General features: G+C 37.3%; 1 pseudogene across 1 annotated transcript; it reads right to left on the bottom strand.

Annotated features, from left to right (window-relative positions):
• Positions 1-10,500: 10,500 nt before the first annotated feature.
• Positions 10,501-11,526, bottom strand: LOC308651913 (protein lin-54 homolog; annotated as a pseudogene). Its single transcript has one exon. The product of its transcript is annotated as a protein lin-54 homolog (transcript).
• Between the last annotated feature and the right edge of the window lie 1,000 nt (positions 11,527-12,526).

Raw genomic sequence — 12,526 nt, 5'->3', positions numbered from 1 at the left:
CTCTGCCCTCAGCATCCTTGAAAGTGGCTCTCTGGTGAGGTCCAGAGGAAGGCAGGAATGGAGAAGTCTGGGCAAGACAATGGCATGGCATGACAAGGAATATTCTGGAAGATACTGCCTTCTGTCTGGAGGACCTGCTGGAGGAACAGGTGTTGAAAGGAATTGTGGCATCAGGGAACTTGGGGGAGGAACCATGCAAAGCATGCTGTGAAACCTGGCTTCTTCTAGGAAATTTTCAGTAAGCCTGTTTCTAACTGTGCCTGGAGAGGTGTGTGGCTGACTGCACATGGAACAAAGTGCCAAGTGACCCTTCCTTCATGAAGGATAAAATCAGGGCCTTCAGCAACTTAATGAGACCCTGTCTTTTTGTGACTGGCTTCTTTGAGTTGGCCTAATATTTTCAAGGTTCACTTGTGTCGTAGCATGTTATCAGTACTCCATTCCTTTCTATTGCAGAACAACACTCCATTAGATAAATATGCTGTACTTATTAATCTATTTTGTTAGTTGACTGAGTCACTTATTCTTTTTGACTATTTGAATAATGCTGCTGTGAACACTCATATACAAACTTTTGTGTGCACGTCTACCTTTGTTTCTCTTGAGTGTACACCTAGGAGTGGAATTGCTGGGTCATTTAGTATGTGTCTAACATGGAAGGAGTTGCCAGATGGTCCTAGAAAGCAGGCACATCCTTTACATTTCCTTCCTGAGGTCACTGTGTGTCCTTCTCTCTGAGAACATATGCTATTGTCCATGTCTTAGATTGTAGCCATCCTTCTAGCCATAAAGGGGTCTCTTGTTATGACTTTGATTTGCAATTCTTTAATGATAAATGATGTCGACTGTTTTGCAAACATAATGATCTTTAGAGAAGTGCATATTTAAGTCTTTTTATTGGATTTTCTTTGTTTAGTTGTAACAGTTCTTTCTATATTTGGGGTAACAGTCATTTCTGAGTTATAATCTATGATTTGCAAATATTTTCTTCAGCACTCTGAGTTGTCAATTCAATTTCTTAGTCATTCTTTGATGCTCAAAAGCTTTTATTTTAATAAAGTTTAATTTACTTATTCTTTTGTTGCTTAGCTGGTGCCTTATATTAGTAACCACTACTAAATGTAAGGTCAAAATGATATATTCCTATGTTTTTTCTAAGAGTTTGTAGTTTAAGTTTTGCATTGAGTTCTGTGATATATTTTGAGTGAGTGAGTGTGTATGTGTGTGTGTGTGTGTGTGTGAGTGTGTGTGTGTGTGTGTGTGTGTGTGTGTGTGTATGAAGTGAGGGAGGAAGTCTAACTCTATTCTTTTCTATATGTTTATTTGTTCTCCCAGCACCCTTCGTTGAAAAGGTTCTTCATCATTGACATGCCCATGCATTCTTGGGGAGGCCTTAGAACATCATAATATTGACCATACACATAAAGGTTTTCTGCCAAAGCTCATTCATGATTTGGACTTCAGGATAAGGAGCCATGAAAGCCCCTTGGTGACAGGCTTGCTCTCTCCAGCCTTCCCAGCTCATTGACAGTGCCCACCTGCAGCTATAGGTTCAGCCTATGCTTCCAGAGGCTGGGCTGTCTCTGGGCCTCAGGCCCTGAGGACTCTACTTCCAATGAGCATCACCATCCTTCTGTGTCTGCATGACAGATTAGCACTTCTGCCATATGACACCCTAGTTGCTACTTGACCAAACACACGTCCATCTAGACTGGCCAGAGACCCAGGCACAATTGAAACCAAAATGGACTGTTAGTCCCCTTAAGTGCATACGTCCAGGTAGCTACCACACAGGTCTCTTCCTAGGATGTCATCCAAAGGGTCATAGGGGCACATTCTGTCCTAATCCATCCATGTAGCAATCAGTTATTGATTGTATGTGTAGGGCCCTTGACACTTTGGACCCCAATTCCTCTGGTGAGGGAAATGGATTGAGTCTTCTGAATTGATTCATTTGAGGCAGGGGACAAGTTTGTGTTGGCACAGAGAGGAGTGGGCAGCCAATGAACTGAGCCTCTGTAGATTGGCTTCCTATGTGAACCTCCCCAAGACCTTGAAGGGGTCCTTCCTCCTAGGATGGCACTTGGAACCCTCCTACCCACACACTCAGAACTCTGTGAGAGCTAACTCTGTATCCTGCACCTGCTCGTCTCGGGAACTGACCACTCATTAATATTTGTGCATAGAACTTTCTGCTCCATTTCTATCAGGATCCACTCCTTGGCAGAAGTGCTCCTCTTTCTGCTCAGTTTTCCTCTCAAAATGTGCAAAAACAAAGAGTGTGATTTCTATTTTTGGTATAATTTGAGTTAGACCATCATGCAAACTTTATTTCTCTGAAACATATTTTATGTATATAAGTATGCCCACAATTGTATTTGTATTTTAAGTTTTGTTCAAAATTTCACTAAACAGTTTTACATGCCATAGCTCAGAGAGATACTAGGCTTCACAAACATTAATAAGAAACACCATTGTACCTTAAATAATAGATTTCTTCAAGATGTGAATAGGTCTTAAATGTAAATACCACAGACTCATAATTACATGACAAGAATAAGCTTTTAGTTTCCATCCCATACTTTTTTTTTTTCAGAGTGGAAAATAGAAGTTTATTAAAGGACAGCAGAAAAGACTTCTCCCAGAGGAAGAAGGGGACCCAAGAGATGGAATCCATCCATCCCATACTTTCAGGTTAAAAGAAAACCCTTTAGCCATGTTACATTTAGTGGAGTTTCTTAAAAGAGAATGGAAACAAAATGATCCACTTGTCAGCCTCAGGACTGGAACAGCTTCACAGCATTTATGCTTCCCTCGTGGCAGGGCAGCGCTGCTGAAGAGGAAAAGTGGGGCTGAAAACAGCTTCCCAGGTCACACAGAACCCCATTCCTAGGATTCCACAACTGGTAGGCTCAGCACTGCCATTTCTGAGACTCCACAGTGTAAGGAATGTCCTCTGTACTAGGCTTTCACTAGGTAGGGTGAGCACTATCTTCTTTGGCAGATCCCAGACTCAAGGGTGGAGTCATCCTCAGGCCAAACCTAATTTAATGTAACATGACAGAGTTTTAAGAAATGAGTAGCACATCTGATTTCCACAAGTTATTTTAGAAAATGTCTTTTGAGACTGTAAATAACATCACTTTAACATATTTCTGATTCAAATCTAAATTAACTTAACGATAACCAATAGCTGTATATACAGAGGTTGGTATGTAACAAACAAAATGAATACACCATGTAATAAAAGAATTGTGAGAAGTGTGACTAAGGAAATTCCCAAGGATAAATAGTTCTTGGACCTGTATTTCAGAAAAACCTACAGTGTAAATAGTAATACACAGAAAATTCAATTTGAGTGTTGAATATGTATGGATGAGAAGCACTTTTTTTTTTTTTTTTTGTACGGGGGATTGAACTCAGGGGCATTCAACTACCGAGTCACATCCCCAGCCCTGTTTTTTATTTTATTTAGAGAAAGAGTCTCACTGAGTTGCTTAGTGCCTTGCTTTTGCTAAGGTTGGGCTTTGATCTTGGGGTCCTCCTGCCTCAGCCTCCCTGAGCTGCTGGGATTACAGGCACGCACCACCGTGCCTGGCAATGTGAAGCACTTTTTAGTGTGCTCAAGAGTATGGTCTCAATCTCCAGCCCTGTAAAGAGAGAAGGAAATGGATTTAAGTTAAATATTTTGAAACTTGGACTGGGATTGTGGCTCAGTTGTAGTGCGCTTGCCTAGCACATGTGAGGCCCTGGCTTGGATCCTCAGCACCACATAAAAATAAATAAAATATATTGTGTCCAACTACAACTAAAAAAATAAATAAAATATTTTGAAAACTCAATATCTATATGAAACATATTCCAGACTGCAAAATATTTTAGTGCAATGATCATTAAAAGTTCTCATTTTGTTAGGGACAGTGGCACATGCCTGTAATCCCAGTGACTTGGGAGGCTAAAAAGGAGAATTACAAGTACAAGGTCACCTGCAGCAATTTAGTGAGACCAAGCAATTTAGTGAGATCATGTCTCAAAATTAGAAAAAAAATTCAACTGGGTGAAGTGTAACGTGTATTTAATCCTGCAATCCCAGTTACTTTGAAGGCTGAGGAAAGAGAATGGAAAGTTCAGGGCAGCCTAGGCATCCTAGAGAGATCCTGTCTCAAAATAAAAAATAAGTAAGTGTGGGGATGTAGCTTAATGGTAGAGTGCCCCTGGGTTTGATCCCTAATATAAATAAAATTCACATGAAACATTGTTATATGCCACATGAAATTAAAATAGCTCAAAATTTAAATCAAGCACAGAAACAATATGAACACCATATCACAGAAAAAAAAATTTCTCGAATACTTGATCTCATAGATGATCTTATATCTCTTTGAACTTCAAAGATAGTCAGTGTATTTACATTTATTACAAAAGAGATCAGTGCTATGATAATACTAATATTCAATGAGCACTTAGTTTGATATTTATCTTTAATTAATTTTATCAAGATCAAAAATGCTTTCTAAATTCAGGCCAGTAATTCAAGGAAAAGGTTTGGGATTGATGGTAAACTGGCATGTTTATTTTACAACAATACAACAGCTTATCCTTTAAATCTTCGTTCAATAAGATACCATTGTCAGGGCTGGGGTTATAGCTCAGCAGTAGAGGGCTTGCCACTCGCATATGAGGCACTGGGTTTGATCCTCAACACCACATAAAAATAAAATAAAGATATTGTTTCCATCTTTAAAAAAATCATAAAACAAAGATACCATTGTCTTCTGAAGCTGTACACTTCTACTCACACTGCATGTAGAATAGCACTGAAAATCAGACATTTACTTTTCTGTTAATGAATTAGCTGTAATGTTGTTGTTGTTTATGTTGACCACTTTGTATATAATCACAACTAAATCATAGGAATGTTTATTTTCCAGAAAGTAGTATTCCTAAACACTGAAATAAAGAATTGTTCTTACATTTGATAGAAAACTATTCAAAATCATTTTTTGCTGATTCACCAGAGAACTGTAGATATATTTTAAAGGTAATGTGAATAAACATTTCTGCTTTAATGGACACCTAATATCTGATTCAGCTATGAGATCGAATATTAAGTATTGATAAAATCCATTAATGAATTTATATTTGTAAAGAGCTTTAGCTCTCATTAAATATACTAGGTGTTCAAAACCATTAACATCACATGGATTTTGTAAGATGGTGGTATAAACTGGGGGAAAAAGTCCTATTGTGGGGTGTCCCTCAACCCCTCCATCAAGTCCTGTCAGTGAGGATGGCAAATAGATTCTCACTCACTCACCCTGCTCACAGGATGGTGGGCAGTCACTAGCTCAGTGACTACTGACTCACAGCAGTACATTTTTGGACTGTCTATTTTTCTTAATACTAATCTAGATCTAATGTTAGAATGAAATATCCTTGTCATACAATAATGCTGTTTTTTCCCCCCTGCAGTATTGAGTATTCCAGGGCCTATCCACAGGCTAGGAAGTGCTCTGCCACCAACCTATATCCCCAGCCTCCTTTAAATCTTATTGTGAGACAGGATTTTCCTACTTTGCACAGTTTGGACTCAAATTTGTAATATTCCTGCCTCAATTTCCTAAGTCACTGAAATTACAGGTATGTTCTACCATGACTGGCATGATGAGCCAAATTTATTATGAAAGTTCAGTAAAACTGGCAGGTTTTTGACCTTTCTACATTTACTAAGCACAGAGAGGTGAATGTGATCTATAGTCATAACACTATTAGCAACATAGCCACAATGCAGATGTAGGAGGCACCTGTGAAGTCATGTCAGTTTAAGCTTTGTTTTTAACACTGTTATGCTGTCATTAAATTTGCCTTCAGTATCATAGCTGCTTTTAGGTTAGACACAAAGATCTGAGAGTCAGTCAAACATTTCAAAACGTTGAAGACATTCCAAGTGTAAAACGGAAAATAATTGTTTTGGGTAGGCCAGTTAAAATCACAAGCTACACTACTATCCAAATGTAAACTCTAGTTAGGTGAGTGTTTCCTTCCAATAATGTCAGGTAATGAATTACTTCACAATACATCTTTACTATTCAATCCTGCTTCTCCTTTTTTGTCAAATTTCCTGCTTCTTGACCATAATGATGAGAAAGGTATGATTACTTTCAAAATTTGTAAATTTGAGCCCATTTTCAGAGTTACTAAACGTTGTATTCCCTTTTTTCCTTCAGGGTTATCTGCACTAGAGTAGATGGTTTCAAGAAGTCAGTATATATCTCCCTATGGTAATGTGGCAGAACACAAACTCAGTTGCATTTAATCTGTGAGACAGCATTCAAACTGAGAGCATTTGGTTTTAAAAGCAAGCTCATATCATGTTGTTGCTTTTTATCTGACCAGGTACTACCAAGATCATAGCATTTTGAATGATAACTCAATAATTAGGTTTTCATGGTGATATAATGAAGTGTGATGTGGGGTGTCATTTCAGGAATTCATCCACTGAGCAGAGAGGGAGAGTCGAGGCTCCACCAATCAGCATGAACTGAAGTTTGCTGAACATTAAAACCCAATAAAAATTGCTATGATGTGACTTCCAGAGTGGAGTCTGATAATCTCTTCTCCACACTGAAGTCTTCATTTTGACCCTGCCTGCCTCTCAGAAGGTTTGGGAGGTGCCATCAAAGGAAGAAAGTGCACGAATAGCTCTTCTCCCTGATGATCACATATTGGAGGAAGGAGGTAAAATGAATTCAGAAGGTGAAGTTCCTGAATGAACTGACAAGTCAGTGATGGTGACCATGGGAATGAACTCATGTAGCCAAATGTGCCCATATAAAGAGGAACAGGGCCCACACCGAAGAGAATGAAAGGCCTCCAACTGGACCTGCTTCAACAGGATCCCACAGTGCCTTAACAACATAGCATGTTGTCCGTGCTGCCTGGGAGCCACTGCCCATTTCACCTGGGGCAGACGAAGAGTGGTTGAGGGAGGTTGAGAAGAGGTGTAAGAGGAAGGCAGGAGGTGGATGGGCTCAATGAGCATTCACATCCCCCTCTCCTCCCTCCATGGGGCCTCTTGCACTTCCCTCTCAGAGGCCCAATCATAACTGACAGAAGTGGGAGAGCTGGGGTCACAAGCAGCTCAAAGAAGATTTCTGGTGGGAGCAGCAGTAGCAGTTGGGTAGCCCACAGGAACACAATCCTGGATATTACTCCAGACACAGCTCAGAACTTCTGCCTGTGTGTCCTCAGCAGCCAGCAAGATGGAAGGATCCAGACCCAATATTGTCTGATTGTGGACTCAGTTCAGGTCAGTAGCATCCTGGGAGCATCAGATGGCTGTCAGCACCATGGGGTGCTGAAGGTCAGACTGAGCAGGAGAGAAATGTGCAAAGACCAATTGACAGCCTGCCAGAGCCAACAGGCTTACTGGAGATCACTTTCCCCCAGTGACTAGTGCTGATGAGAAAGCAGAAGCTCAGAGAAGGAAAGGGATTCCCTCCAGACACATGGTGAAATTTAGATTAGGCTTGGAATCACCCTTTTGCTCTTGCTCAGACACAGTTTATTTTACTTTCTGTTTTCTTCTGAAATACTTTGTCAATTATTCAGTCATTCTTTTGTATTTAGGGCCAAAAACACTATAAAAAATATTTAATGCAACTGTAATTTTAGATATGTCTCATTTTGCCATTATTATTCAGTTTAAAACATTCTATAAATTTCCATTGTAATTAACTCATTCTTTTCATAGATTTATGGGTTTTTATTTATATTTTTTGTTATTGGTTTCTAGTTTAATTTCATAATGGTCAGAATATACTACTAAATTATTTCAAACCTTTGAAATTTATACTTGGACCATGACCAATTTTGGCAAATGATCCACCTGCACTTGAAACAGTTGTGTACTTTGTCAATAGCGCAGTATTCTGTACATTTATCAAGCATACTGTTCAGATTCTATATCCTCATTGACTGATATAACTGCTTATTGTAATAGTTGAGACATGCCTGGTTACATTGTAAATTGGTTTATTTTTTCCCTTATACTTATTTTACATTTTGGGCTTTACAAATTTAAAAGCCATGTCATTAGATTCATATAAATTCATAATTATTTTATTTTTCTTATAAACTCTTCAATTTCATCATAATGAAATGTCCTTTTTCATTTCTAGCAATACTTATCACCATGATTTCTTTTTCAGGTAATAATAGAAATGTACTCAGTGTCCTTTCTATGCAACTTGGTCATATGTACAACTTTGCCAACCTATTTCTTTTGCCCTTTTTGGGATACAATCTCAAGGTATTCTTCTGGAAAACAGCACACAATTGTTAATGGTTTTTACTCAAGTGACAAATTCATGAGTTCATCTCCTCCCTCTGTGCTGGGAATAGCTCAAACCCAGGCCTCTCACAGTTTAGGGCAATACTCTATGCTAACCTATACCCAACCTGGTGTGTGTGTGTGTGTGTGTGTGTGTGTGTGTGTGTGTGTGTGTGTGTATTACACAGAATAGTATAAATGTTTATTTTCTGTGTGATTGACTTTGCTGTCCTGTTTTAACAATATAGAAAAGTATATCTGAATAGCTCTAGTAAATATAATCTTTCTACTTTGGGACATAAACAGCGCTAGAAAATTATATGCCCACACCTCCCCAAATAGTCTTTTAAAATTGTTGAATTAATGTGGCTATTAATCTTGTTCAGCAATTTGATGCAAATACCTGAATGCAAAAAGGTTTTTTAGTGAGTACTACATGGGAAGAAAAAGGCTTAGGACTTTAGATAGCTTCTGGAAAATCAAAAACTAGTAGCATTTGATTACAAACAAGACATTCTTAAGCAATGCCATCATACACACTCTGCAATTATATTCAAAATTTCACATTTTTTGCACACTGTATATAAATACACATCACAATGATGCAATTAGAATTAATACAGAATATATACAAAATGAACAAAGTTTAGATTTAGACCAAAAATTTAATTGCAATCTTTTGAAAAATAACTTGATTAGATATTATTTTATCTCTTATACTAATTTACATTTATACAAATTTTAATTAAACATACTAGATTCAGGTGCTAAGAATGTCTGCAGTATCTTCATTTAAAGTTACTACACTATAATTTTATAAATCCAAATTTCAAAAGAAGGGTTCTTTAATAAATAATGGAATCCTCTTCTGGATTACTTAATTGTTATTACCTATATCTTGCATTTTCATATGAGTGTATATATACACTTAATACATACAACTAAGGAGTCCTTATAGGAAAGTAATGATCATAGACTAATAATTACTGAGGATTAAAGTACCTAACAGAATGCTTGAATACCAACATGTTTTTTTTCTTGTCATAAAATCTGGAGTATTATTTTTAAAAAGGCTCTTAATTTCACAGTTTTAAAATTACTGATAACGATTGAGGTTATTTTAGCAGTTATATAAAAACACAGATACCTTCAGCTTACCAAATCACTGGCACATTAAAAATACCTTATAAAAACAAATCCCACTACAATTTTGAATGCTTTGTTAGGCAGTCCATTTGAGTAAAAAAGTAAGACTCGTGTATTGGTTTGAAACTTTTTAGTTCCAAAGTCTACAAAGAGAACTATATTGATGAAAAGTCTTTCCCTAAACTCATCTGTTACAGCTTCTAAATTCCTTATTTCTCCATCCAAGCTAAATTTTATACTTGATAGTTATGTGAAGATCTATGTTACCACTACATAATGTTTAATTCTATTCACACATACCTCATTTTAACAATATCCAGTAATCACTTCAACAATTTATTATTTCAAATACATACCACCTCTGAAAGACACTGGAGAGATCCTTAAGCCTTTTGCCATTCCTCATTAAAGAAAAACTTCCCTCCTTTGAAAATCACTTAACTGTACCTTTGAAAATATAACTTCTTAATTTTAAAAATGTGCCTGAAGATTTCTTCCCCTTCAGATTTTCCAAAGTAAAAATAGCATATTCCAGAATTCACCCTAAAAAAGTTAATTTTTCTTAAAAAGATATTGTTTTTATAAATACATCATTAAAATATGTTCCATAATTTGTTTACATAGACATTCTATCTGTGTTTATTCTAAATCTAGAACCAAAGAATGACTTGGCAATACCAATGCTGCTTTGGTTGTTTCTACTGAACAAAGTCATACAACTCCATACTTTATAAATTATATTATAGAGATTTATAAATGTTCTTTTTCAATAGAATTAGAAGAATAGGACATCTGATTCTTAAGCACTTAAGGAAATTAAGAATCTATATACAGTAAAGAAAAAATTTTAAAAATAAAAATCCAATTTAGAAGGGGCATGGAATTAACTAAGATTTAAATTGTTCTCATTTCCTCATTTAAAATTTTTTCTCTTTCAATATAATTTCAGATTTCTTTTAAAAAGGACTGAGTTATAACACAGTAATTGTACAGGTCTGTAATTTATCAGTCTTGTGCAAGAATTAGCAATTCATGGTATGGGGATCACTTTTTGCTTTTCCTACAGAGTGATTATGCACATCAAACATCATCCCAATTCCTCAAGAATCATCCACTCTGCTGCTGCCTTTGATTCTCTCTTCTTGTCTGCCTGCTCTGCCTTGATGTGAAGCCAATTCCTACTTCCTTAGTTATAAGCATAATTTTCCTACTCCACTATTCAAAGCCAGTGTTGGCCTAGTAAGCAAGTCTGAAATAATCTGAGAAGATAATTTAGTCTTCCTGCTGTTTGTTGCTGCACTCTTACTTTAGCTTCACCTGCCAAATGCATCCATGCCTTTCATTCTGGGCTTTCTTCAAAATTCTTACAGGCAACACATTTACATATTGAGGAACACATTATTTTTGCCTCATAGCACTCAGTAGGTTTTAAGACATCCTGACATTGGCAATTACATCTCTTGCTATAAGATCAATATGCTTCTCCCCCTTTCCTTTCTCTATCTCAGGCTTAAAATCTTCTGTATTTCTGTCAAGGCATGCCTTTATTGCTTTTTTTTTTGCCTTTCATTTTCATGTTCTAAATTTTTATAACAATTAGTACAACTGCAATCGTTATAAAATTTGCCATTTACAAAGCAATCACAGTATAATTTCAAACAGTGATTTTGTACAATTACAGGGCTTTCTGGGCCAACTGGCAGATACCGATGGGGTTATGCCATTGAATGGAAGACTTGCCTGGGTCTGGATACCAGATGTGCCAGAACATTAGAGCTGACTGCTATACACACATATGAAGACTGCTGTAGCTGAGTAATGTACTGAGTTGGAAGCACCGCATAACCCACAATCCCTGTTCCTGGAGCTGGTGCCAGGACAGTACCTGGCGGCAGGTTAGGGAGGTTGGGCTGGATCTGTGGCGGTGGGCTGGAAGGCATAATAAGCCATTGTTGTGGTTGGATGTTAGTTACTATTTATGAAGCTGGATTGATGGGTTTGGGGACAACTTGTTGGATAGCCTGAGCTTAGACTAATGGAACTGACATTTGCACTGAGATTGTATTGTATTGTATTGTATTGTATTGGCTTTGCTTCCTAAAGAGGCTTAATGCTTGTACTGGGATTCTGACTAACTGTTTGGGTTAGGATACTGTTCAGACATAATGAAACTTCCTTCCAGGTACTTGAATCTGTTGGGCATTTGCCAGCATTTCCAGAGGGATTGGGAGCAGTTTACAGAGGAATACTTTTTTAAAAAAATATTTTAGTTGTAGTCAGACACAATACCTTTGTTTTTATTTATTTTTTTGTGGTGCTGGAGGCTTGAACCCTGGGCCCCATGTGTGCTAGGTGAGTGCTCTACCTGAGCCACAATCCCAGCCCCAGAATACTTGTCTTAAATTGTGATATGCTCACTCCTCCAACAGTGATGGTCTGAACAGCTGATTTCATTGCCTTATTTGGTGATTTCAAAGGTGAGATGGCTATTTTATTTGGCATCTGCATTGTAGAATTAAAAGTTGATGCAATAACACCACTTTCAGATATTGTTATGGTCTCAGATGGAGTTCCAGGGGTACATTGTGAAAGAACCCTACCTGCAATGACTGATGTGATACTTGAATTGTCTGTCCTATAACTGCTTTACAATTGATTGGTTTTGCAAAGATCAACTTCATGATTACTGGACCACAGGTTGGTGTTCCAGGCTTCTTAGCAATCTCATCTGGTACCACCTCTATGATCATTCTCCTGCGATACATGGATTCCTTGAGAAAGACAGTTTGTTAAAGAAGTAAACCAACTGCCAGTTAACAAAGAATTAAATGAAAGCCACACTGTACACTTTCATTAAAACATTTGCATGTGGGTAAATCAATTATATTTTAATAGGCAATCAGTTTAAACCTTGAAAGTGGAAAGGGAAAGAAACAAATATTTAACTAGAATTTGTCAAACTATAAACCAACATTTATACCTACTGACATAGGCTTTGCATTGGTTACTTGTAGACTTGCTTTCTGTCTAATAACTAGTATTCTCATT

The sequence above is a fragment of the Spermophilus citellus genome, assembly GCF_964194105.1.
Source record: "Spermophilus citellus genome assembly, chromosome: 6".
Lineage (NCBI taxonomy): Eukaryota > Metazoa > Chordata > Mammalia > Rodentia > Sciuridae > Spermophilus > Spermophilus citellus.
This window is presented reverse-complemented; position numbering and strand designations above follow the sequence as displayed.